Below are 10,000 nucleotides of genomic sequence, written 5' to 3' on the forward strand. Positions count from 1 at the left end.
AGGACCACGTGAAATGTATTTCATCCAGCTTATATGTGTAAAAGTGTCCGTTTTTAAGGTCATAAGGCCGGATAAATCATTTACAGTCACCCGCTTGGAGCTCACTTGCAGTCCAATGTCGCCATCCTGTGGACAAAGTGAGAGTTGCAGTTTGGAATTACACTTAGAAAAAAACCAGCAAACTGACCTCCAGGCCCTGTATTGTGGATGTGGAGGCCGCTTTGGAGGCTCCAGCTCGGCCTAGGGACATAGCCTGGCTCTGCCTAGCTCTCTGGTACTCGCTCAGAGGACCAGGACCACGTGAAATGTATTTCATCCAGCTTATATGTGTAAAAGTGTCCGTTTTTAGGGTCATAAGGCCGGATAAATCATTTACAGTCACCCGCTTGGAGCTCACTTGCAGTCCAATGTCGCCATCCTGTGGACAAAGTGAGAGTTGCAGTTTGGAATTACACTTAGAAAAAAACCAGCAAACTGACCTCCAGGCCCTGTATTGTGGTTGTGGAGGCCGCTTTGGAGGCTCCAGCTCGGCCTAGGGACATAGCCTGGCTCTGCCTAGCTCTCTGGTACTCGCTCAGAGGACCAGGACCACGTGAAATGCATTTCATCCAGCTTATATGTGTTAAAGTGTCCGTTTTTAGGGTCATAAGGCCGGATAAATCAGTTGCATTCAACCGCTTGGAGCTCACTTGCAGTCCAATGTCGCCATCCTGTGGACAAAGTGAGAGTTGCAGTTTGGAATTACACTTAGAAAAAAACCAGCAAACTGACCTCCAGGCCCTGTATTGTGGATGTGGAGGCCGCTTTGGAGGCTCTAGCTCGGCCTAGGGACATAGCCTGGCTCTGCCTAGCTCTCTGGTACTCGCTCAGAGGACCAGGACCACGTGAAATGTATTTCATCCAGCTTATATGTGTAAAAGTGTCCGTTTTTAGGGTCATAAGGCCGGATAAATCATTTACAGTCACCCGCTTGGAGCTCACTTGCAGTCCAATGTCGCCATCCTGTGGACAAAGTGAGAGTTGCAGTTTGGAATTACACTTAGAAAAAAACCAGCAAACTGACCTCCAGGCCCTGTATTGTGGATGTGGAGGCCGCTTTGGAGGCTCTAGCTCGGCCTAGGGACATAGCCTGGCTCTGCCTAGCTCTCTGGTACTCGCTCAGAGGACCAGGACCACGTGAAATGTATTTCATCCAGCTTATATGTGTAAAAGTGTCCGTTTTTAGGGTCATAAGGCCGGATAAATCATTTACAGTCACCCGCTTGGAGCTCACTTGCAGTCCAATGTCGCCATCCTGTGGACAAAGTGAGAGTTGCAGTTTGGAATTACACTTAGAAAAAAACCAGCAAACTGACCTCCAGGCCCTGTATTGTGGTTGTGGAGGCCGCTTTGGAGGCTCTAGCTCGGCTAGTTGAAGGCTTTAGCGCTTCTCTCCCATCTACCAGGGGCACGAAACTAAATTACCAGGGGCATGAACGTCCTGAACGGTCGGAGTTTTGGTTTTAACCCAGAGAGGGTGCTTAAGTGTGGGGGCCCGGGACCGCCTGGAGACGGGGTTAGAAGGGTAGCTGCCGGAGGTGTCTCTGCGGGCTTTTGGTGAGGGGTGGCCGGGTGGGGGTGGGTCCGGTTGGGGGGGGGTGTTTTTGGAGGGCTATTTTTTATTTTTTCCCCGTTTTTGGTGGGAGCTTGAGTCAGAGGTGTTGGTGGGTGACTAGGGGGGTGCTGCGGAGGTCCTGTGGCCGGGAAAGGTGCCTTATTTCCGGGTGTGGATGAGTGGATGAGGCTGGTGCTGTGGGAGTGCTTTTCTCACACTTTCTCCCACTATTTCGGTCTGCTTTAAGCAGAGGTGATGCTGGGTGACCAGGGGGGTGCTGCGGAGGTCCTGTGGCCAGGAAAGGTGCCTGATTTCCGGGTGTGGATGAGTGGATGAGGCTGGTGCTGTGGGAGTGCTTTTCACACACTTTCTCCCACTATTTCGGTCTGCTTTAAGCAGAGGTGATGGAGGGTGACCAGGGGGATGCTGCGGAGGTCCTGTGGCCGGGATAGGTGCCTGATTTCCGGGTGTGGATGAGTGGATGAGGCTGGTGCTGTGGGAGTGCTTTTCTCACACTTTCTCCCACTATTTCGGTCTGCTTTAAGCAGAGGTGATGCTGGGTGACCAGGGGGGGTGCTGCGGAGGTCCTGTGGCCGGGATAGGTGCCTGATTTCCGGGTGTGGATGAGTGGATGAGGCTGGTGCTGTGTGAGTGCTTTTCTCACACTTTCTCCCACTATTTCGGTCTGCTTTAAGCAGAGGTGATGGAGGGTGACCAGGGGGATGCTGCGGAGGTCCTGTGGCCGGGAAAGGTGCCTTATTTCCGGGTGTGGATGAGTGGATGAGGCTGGTGCTGTGGGAGTGCTTTTCTCACACTTTCTCCCACTATTTCGGTCTGCTTTAAGCAGAGGTGATGCTGGGTGACCAGGGGGGTGCTGCGGAGGTCCTGTGGCCGGGAAAGGTGCCTGATTTCCGGGTGTGGATGAGTGGATGAGGCTGGTGCTGTGGGAGTGCTTTTCACACACTTTCTCCCACTATTTTGGTCTGCTTTAAGCAGAGGTGATGGAGGGTGACCAGGGGGATGCTGCGGAGGTCCTGTGGCCGGGATAGGTGCCTGATTTCCGGGTGTGGATGAGTGGATGAGGCTGGTGCTGTGTGAGTGCTTTTCACACACTTTCTCCCACTATTTCGGGTTGCTTTAAGCAGAGGTGATGCTGGGTGACCAGGGAGATGCTGCGGAGGTCCTGTGGCCGGGAAAGGTGCCTGATTTCCGGGTGTGGATGAGTGGATGAGGCTGGTGCTGTGGGAGTGCTTTTCACACACTTTCTCCCACTATTTCGGTCTGCTTTAAGCAGAGGTGATGGAGGGTGACCAGGGGGATGCTGCGGAGGTCCTGTGGCCGGGATAGGTGCCTGATTTCCGGGTGTGGATGAGTGGATGAGGCTGGTGCTGTGTGAGTGCTTTTCACACACTTTCTCCCACTATTTCGGGTTGCTTTAAGCAGAGGTGATGCTGGGTGACCAGGGAGATGCTGCGGAGGTCCTGTGGCCGGGATAGGTGCCTTATTTCCGGGTGTGGATGAGATGAGAGTGGGGGTGCTTTCCACACCCGAATTTATCCTTTCTCCCCTTCTGTTTTTCGGACCCTTTTGTGTCAGTGTTGCTGGGTGCCAGGGGGATGCTGTGGAGGTGTTTTATCCGGAAAAAGTGCTTTTTTCCGGGCGTGAGCGAGATGTGTGTCTGGGTGCTCTTCAGCCCGGACTTTGCCTTTCTCACCCTTCTTTTTTCAGGCCCTTTTGTGGCAGTGTTGCTGGGTGCCAGGGGGATGCTCTGGAGGAGGCCCACCCGGAAAAAGTGCTGTTTTCCGGGTGTGGGTGAGATGAGAGTGGGTGTGCTTTCCACGCCCGAATTTATCCTTTCTCACCCTCCGTTTTTCGGGCCCTTTTGTGTCAGTGTTGCTGGGTGCCAGGGGGATGCTCTGGATGTGAGTCACCCGGAAAAAGTGCCATTTTCCGGGCGTGAGCGAGATGTGTGTCTGGGTGCTTTTCAGCCCAAACTTACCCTTTTTCACCCTCTTTTTTTCGGGTCCTTTTGTGGGAGTGTTGCTGGGTGCCAGGGGGTTGCTCTGGAGGAGGCCCACCCGGAAAAAGTGCTGTTTTCCGGGTGTGAGTGAGATGAGAGTGGGGGTGCTTTCCACGCCCGAATTTACCCTTTCTCACCATCCGTTTTTCGGGCCCTTTTGTGGGAGTGTTGGGGGGAGCCCAGGGGATGCTCTGGAGGTGAGTCACCCGGAAAAAGTGCTGTTTTCCGGGCGTGAGCGAGATGTGTGTCTGGGTGCTTTTCAGCCCGAACTTACCCTTTCCCACCCTCTTTTTTTCGGGTCATTTTGTGGGAGTGTTGGGGGGAGCCCAAGGGATGCTCTGGAAGAGGCCCACCCGGAAAAAGTGCTGTTTTCCGGGTGTGGGTGAGATGAGAGTGGGGGTGCTTTCCACGCCCGAATTTACCCTTTCTCACCATCCGTTTTTCGGGCCCTTTTGTGGGAGTGTTGGGGGGAGCCCAGGGGATGCTCTGGAGGTGAGTCACCCGGAAAAAGTGCTGTTTTCCGGGCGTGAGCGAGATGTGTGTCTGGGTGCTTTTCAGCCCAAACTTACCCTTTCCCACCCTCTTTTTTTCGGGTCATTTTGTGGGAGTGTTGGGGGGAGCCCAAGGGATGCTCTGGAAGAGGCCCACCCGGAAAAAGTGCTGTTTTCCGGGTGTGGGTGAGATGAGAGTGGGGGTGCTTTCCACGCCCGAATTTACCCTTTCTCACCATCCGTTTTTCGGGCCCTTTTGTGGGAGTGTTGGGGGGAGCCCAGGGGATGCTCTGGAGGTGAGTCACCCGGAAAAAGTGCTGTTTTCCGGGCGTGAGCGAGATGTGTGTCTGGGTGCTTTTCAGCCCGAACTTACCCTTTCCCACCCTCTTTTTTTCGGGTCATTTTGTGGGAGTGCTGGGGGGAGCCCAAGGGATGCTCTGGAAGAGGCCCACCCGGAAAAAGTGCTGTTTTCCGGGTGTGGGTGAGATGAGAGTGGGGGTGCTTTCCACGCCCGAATTTACCCTTTCTCACCATCCGTTTTTCGGGCCCTTTTGTGGGAGTGTTGGGGGGAGCCCAGGGGATGCTCTGGAGGTGAGTCACCCGGAAAAAGTGCTGTTTTCCGGGCGTGAGCGAGATGTGTGTCTGGGTGCTTTTCAGCCCGAACTTACCCTTTCCCACCCTCTTTTTTTCGGGTCATTTTGTGGGAGTGTTGGGGGGAGCCCAAGGGATGCTCTGGAAGAGGCCCACCCGGAAAAAGTGCTGTTTTCCGGGTGTGGGTGAGATGAGAGTGGGGGTGCTTTCCACGCCCGAATTTACCCTTTCTCACCATCCGTTTTTCGGGCCCTTTTGTGGGAGTGTTGGGGGGAGCCCAGGGGATGCTCTGGAGGTGAGTCACCCGGAAAAAGTGCTGTTTTCCGGGCGTGAGCGAGATGTGTGTCTGGGTGCTTTTCAGCCCAAACTTACCCTTTCCCACCCTCTTTTTTTCGGGTCATTTTGTGGGAGTGTTGGGGGGAGCCCAAGGGATGCTCTGGAAGAGGCCCACCCGGAAAAAGTGCTGTTTTCCGGGTGTGGGTGAGATGAGAGTGGGGGTGCTTTCCACGCCCGAATTTACCCTTTCTCACCATCCGTTTTTCGGGCCCTTTTGTGGGAGTGTTGGGGGGAGCCCAGGGGATGCTCTGGAGGTGAGTCACCCGGAAAAAGTGCTGTTTTCCGGGCGTGAGCGAGATGTGTGTCTGGGTGCTTTTCAGCCCGAACTTACCCTTTCCCACCCTCTTTTTTTCGGGTCATTTTGTGGGAGTGCTGGGGGGAGCCCAAGGGATGCTCTGGAAGAGGCCCACCCGGAAAAAGTGCTGTTTTCCGGGTGTGGGTGAGATGAGAGTGGGGGTGCTTTCCACGCCCGAATTTACCCTTTCTCACCATCCGTTTTTCGGGCCCTTTTGTGGGAGTGTTGGGGGGAGCCCAGGGGATGCTCTGGAGGTGAGTCACCCGGAAAAAGTGCTGTTTTCCGGGCGTGAGCGAGATGTGTGTCTGGGTGCTTTTCAGCCCGAACTTACCCTTTCCCACCCTCTTTTTTTCGGGTCATTTTGTGGGAGTGCTGGGGGGAGCCCAAGGGATGCTCTGGAAGAGGCCCACCCGGAAAAAGTGCTGTTTTCCGGGTGTGGGTGAGATGAGAGTGGGGGTGCTTTCCACGCCCGAATTTACCCTTTCTCACCATCCGTTTTTCGGGCCCTCTTGTGGCAGTGTTGGCAGGGGCCTAGGGGATGCGGTGGAGGTCAAAGATCCGGGAAATGTGCCCCCTTTCCCTGGTAAATGACGTCCAGGGCGCTGTCCGTGGTGCTGTCCATGGTGCTGATGTTGCTACGTGAGCTAATGCCCGGAAAAAGCGCCCTAAACTGGGATGATGAGAGAGAGAGAGAGAGAGAGAGAGAGAGAGAGAGAGAGAGAGAGAGAGAGAGAGAGAGAGAGAGAGAGAGAGAGAGAGGGCATGGAGCAGCAGTCGGAGGCATCCCAGGGAGAGAGGCATGCTCTGGGGCACGAAAATCCCGGAAAAAGGAAGAAAAAGGGAAAAAAAACCCAGCCGCGTATGTGACGTGACTCTAGGCAACACGAAGCGCTGAAGGCTTCAGCGCTTCGTTGAGTCGCAAGAGTTCCAGGGGCGTAAAAGTCAGAAAAACGCCAAAGTGTCTCTAGGCAACACGAAGCGCTGAAGGCTTCAGCGCTTCGCTGACTCGCAAGAGTTCCAGGGGCGTAAAACCCAGCAAAACGCCAAAGTGTTTCTAGGCAACACGAAGCGCTGAAGGCTTCAGCGCTTCGCTGACTTGCAAGAATTCCAGGGGCGCGAACCTCCAAAAAACGACAGAGTGTCTCTAGGCAAAAACCAATAAGCGCTGAAGCCTTCAGCGCTTATTGGTTTTTGCCTATCCCGATGTGACCACTTTTGGTAGGGGGTAACCAAGCCACCTTGCGCACATTTTGTGAAACCGGTTTTTCAAAAATCTGTCTATCATGAAAAGACAGCGACAGCTTTACTACAAGAAGGCCGGAAAAGTGAAGGCACCACGGAGATAATTTCGGCCCGACTCCCGGTTACCAGGGCGGCAAAGACAGGCGACAACGCGGAAGTACTTTATCCGATTTAAAGCCATTATGCTCGGCCTATGTGATCCGATTTTTTGACGGACAACAGCGGTGTGTTGCGGACGTCTCTTCCCCGCGAATGGAGCGTTCTGGCTGGGCCTGGGAGATCCGAGTTTTGACGGACAACAGCGGAGTGTTGCGGGGAAGCGCTGCCTTAGAAAATGACTTTCAAACGGATTAACTGATTATGTTAACGGCCTCTTTACGCGCGTCCTCCAGGCAGTTACAACGACTGTTTCTGGAGGAGGCTTTGCCTCGGATTGTGAATTTAAAACGGATTGACAGATGACGTTAACGGCCTCTTTACGCACGTCCTCCAGACAAATATAGCGACTGTTTCTGGAGGAGGCTTTGCCTCGGATTGTGAATTTAAAACGGATTGACAGATGACGTTAACGGCCTCTTTACGCGCGTCCTCCAGACTGTCACAGCGGCTGTTTGTGGAGGATTTTTGACCCAGCATTATGTCAATAAAACGGATTAAATTATGATGTGTACGGCCTCTTTACGCACGTCCTCCAGACAGTTACAGCGACTGTTTCTGGAGAATGCTTTCCCTCAGATTGTGAATTTAAAACGGATTGACAGATGACGTTAACAGCCTCTTTACGCACGTCCTCCAGACAGTTATAGCGGCTGTTTGCGGAGGATTTTTGACCCAGCATTATGTCAATACAACGGATTAAATTATGATGTGTACGGCCTCTTTACGCACGTCCTCCAGACTGTCACAGCGACTGTTTCTGGAGGATGCTTTCCCTCAGATTGTGAGCTCAAAACGGATGGACAGATGACAATAACAGCCTCTTTACGCACGTCCTCCAGACAGTTATAGCGGCTGTTTGTGGAGGAGGCTTTGCCTCGGATTGTGAATTTAAAACGGATTGACAGATGACGTTAACGGCCTCTTTACGCACGTCCTCCAGACAGTTATAGCGGCTGTTGCTGGAGGATGTTTCGCCTCACATTGTGAGCTTTAAACGGACTCTCTCGCCACATTAACGGCCTCTTTACGCACGTCCTCCAGACAGTTATAGCGACTGTTTCTGGAGGAGGCTTTGCCTCGGATTGTGAATTTAAAACGGATTGACAGATGACGTTAACGGCCTCTTTACGCACGTCCTCCAGACAGTTATAGCGGCTGTTGCTGGAGGATGTTTCGCCTCACATTGTGAGCTTTAAACGGACTCTCTCGCCACATTAACGGCCTCTTTACGCACGTCCTCCAGACAGTTATAGCGACTGTTTCTGGAGGAGGCTTTGCCTCGGATTGTGAATTTAAAACGGATTGACAGATGACGTTAACGGCCTCTTTACGCACGTCCTCCAGACAGTTATAGCGGCTGTTGCTGGAGGATGTTTCGCCTCACATTGTGAGCTTTAAACGGACTCTCTCGCCACATTAACGGCCTCTTTACGCACGTCCTCCAGACAGTTATAGCGGCTGTTTGCGGAGGATTTTTGACCCAGCATTATGTCAATACAACGGATTGAATTATGATGTGTACGGCCTCTTTACGCACGTCCTCCAGACTGTCACAGCGACTGTTTCTGGAGGATGCTTTCCCTCAGATTGTGAGCTCAAAACGGATTGACAGATGACAATAACAGCCTCTTTACGCACGTCCTCCAGACAGTTATAGTGGCTGTTGCTGGAGGATGTTTCGCCTCACATTGTGAGCTTTAAACGGACTCTCTCGCCACACTAACGGCCTCTTTACGCACGTCCTCCAGACAGTTATAGCGACTGTTTCTGGAGGAGGCTTTGCCTCGGATTGTGAATTTAAAACGGATTGACAGATGACGTTAACGGCCTCTTTACGCACGTCCTCCAGACAGTTATAGCGGCTGTTGCTGGAGGATGTTTCGCCTCACATTGTGAGCTTTAAACGGACTCTCTCTCGCCACATTAACGGCCTCTTTACGCACGTCCTCCAGACAGTTATAGCGACTGTTTCTGGAGGAGGCTTTGCCTCGGATTGTGAATTTAAAACGGATTGACAGATGACGTTAACGGCCTCTTTACGCACATCCTCCAGACAGTTATAGCGGCTGTTGCTGGAGGATGTTTCGCCTCACATTGTGAGCTTAAAACGGACTCTCTCGCCACATTAACGGCCTCTTTACTCACGTCCTCCAGACTGTCACAGCGACTGTTTCTGGAGGATGCTTTCCCTCAGATTGTGAGCTCAAAACGGATTGACAGATGACAATAACAGCCTCTTTACGCACGTCCTCCAGACAGTTATAGCGGCTGTTTGTGGAGGAGGCTTTGCCTCGGATTGTGAATTTAAAACGGATTGACAGATGACGTTAACGGCCTCTTTACGCACGTCCTCCAGACAGTTATAGCGGCTGTTGCTGGAGGATGTTTCGCCTCACATTGTGAGCTTTAAACGGACTCTCTCGCCACATTAACGGCCTCTTTACGCACGTCCTCCAGACAGTTATAGCGACTGTTTCTGGAGGATGCTTTCCCTCAGATTGTGAGCTCAAAACGGATTGACAGATGACAATAACAGCCTCTTTACGCGCGTCCTCCAGACTGTCACAGCGACTGTTTCTGGAGGATGCTTTCCCTCAGATTGTGAGCTCAAAACGGATTGACAGATGATAATAACAGCCTCTTTACGCGCGTCCTCCAGACTGTCACAGCGACTGTTTCTGGAGGATGCTTTCCCTCAGATTGTGAGCTCAAAACGGATTGACAGATGACAATAACAGCCTCTTTACGCGCGTCCTCCAGACTGTCACAGCGACTGTTTCTGGAGGGTGCTTTCCCTCAGATTGTGATCTTAAAACGGATTGACAGATGACAATAACAGCCTCTTTACGCACGTCCTCCAGACAGTTACAGCGGCTGTTTGCGGAGGATTTTTGACCCAGCATTATGTCAATAAAACGGATTAAATTATGATGTGTACGGCCTCTTTACGCACGTCCTCCAGACAGTTACAGCGGCTGTTTGCGGAGGATTTTTGACCCAGCATTATGTCAATAAAACGGATTAAATTATGATGTGTACGGCCTCTTTACGCACGTCCTCCAGACAGTTACAGCGGCTGTTTGCGGAGGATTTTTGACCCAGCATTATGTCAATAAAACGGATTAAATTATGATGTGTACGGCCTCTTTACGCACGTCCTCCAGACAGTTATAGCGGCTGTTTGCGGAGGATTTTTGACCCAGCATTATGTCAATAAAACGGATTAAATTATGATGTGTACGGCCTCTTTACGCACGTCCTCCAGACAGTTA

This window comes from Cebidichthys violaceus, unplaced genomic scaffold (assembly GCF_023349555.1).
Source record: "Cebidichthys violaceus isolate CVI_PGR_0920_01 unplaced genomic scaffold, fCebVio1.0.p SCAF_168, whole genome shotgun sequence".
NCBI classification, from domain to species: domain Eukaryota; kingdom Metazoa; phylum Chordata; class Actinopteri; order Perciformes; family Stichaeidae; genus Cebidichthys; species Cebidichthys violaceus.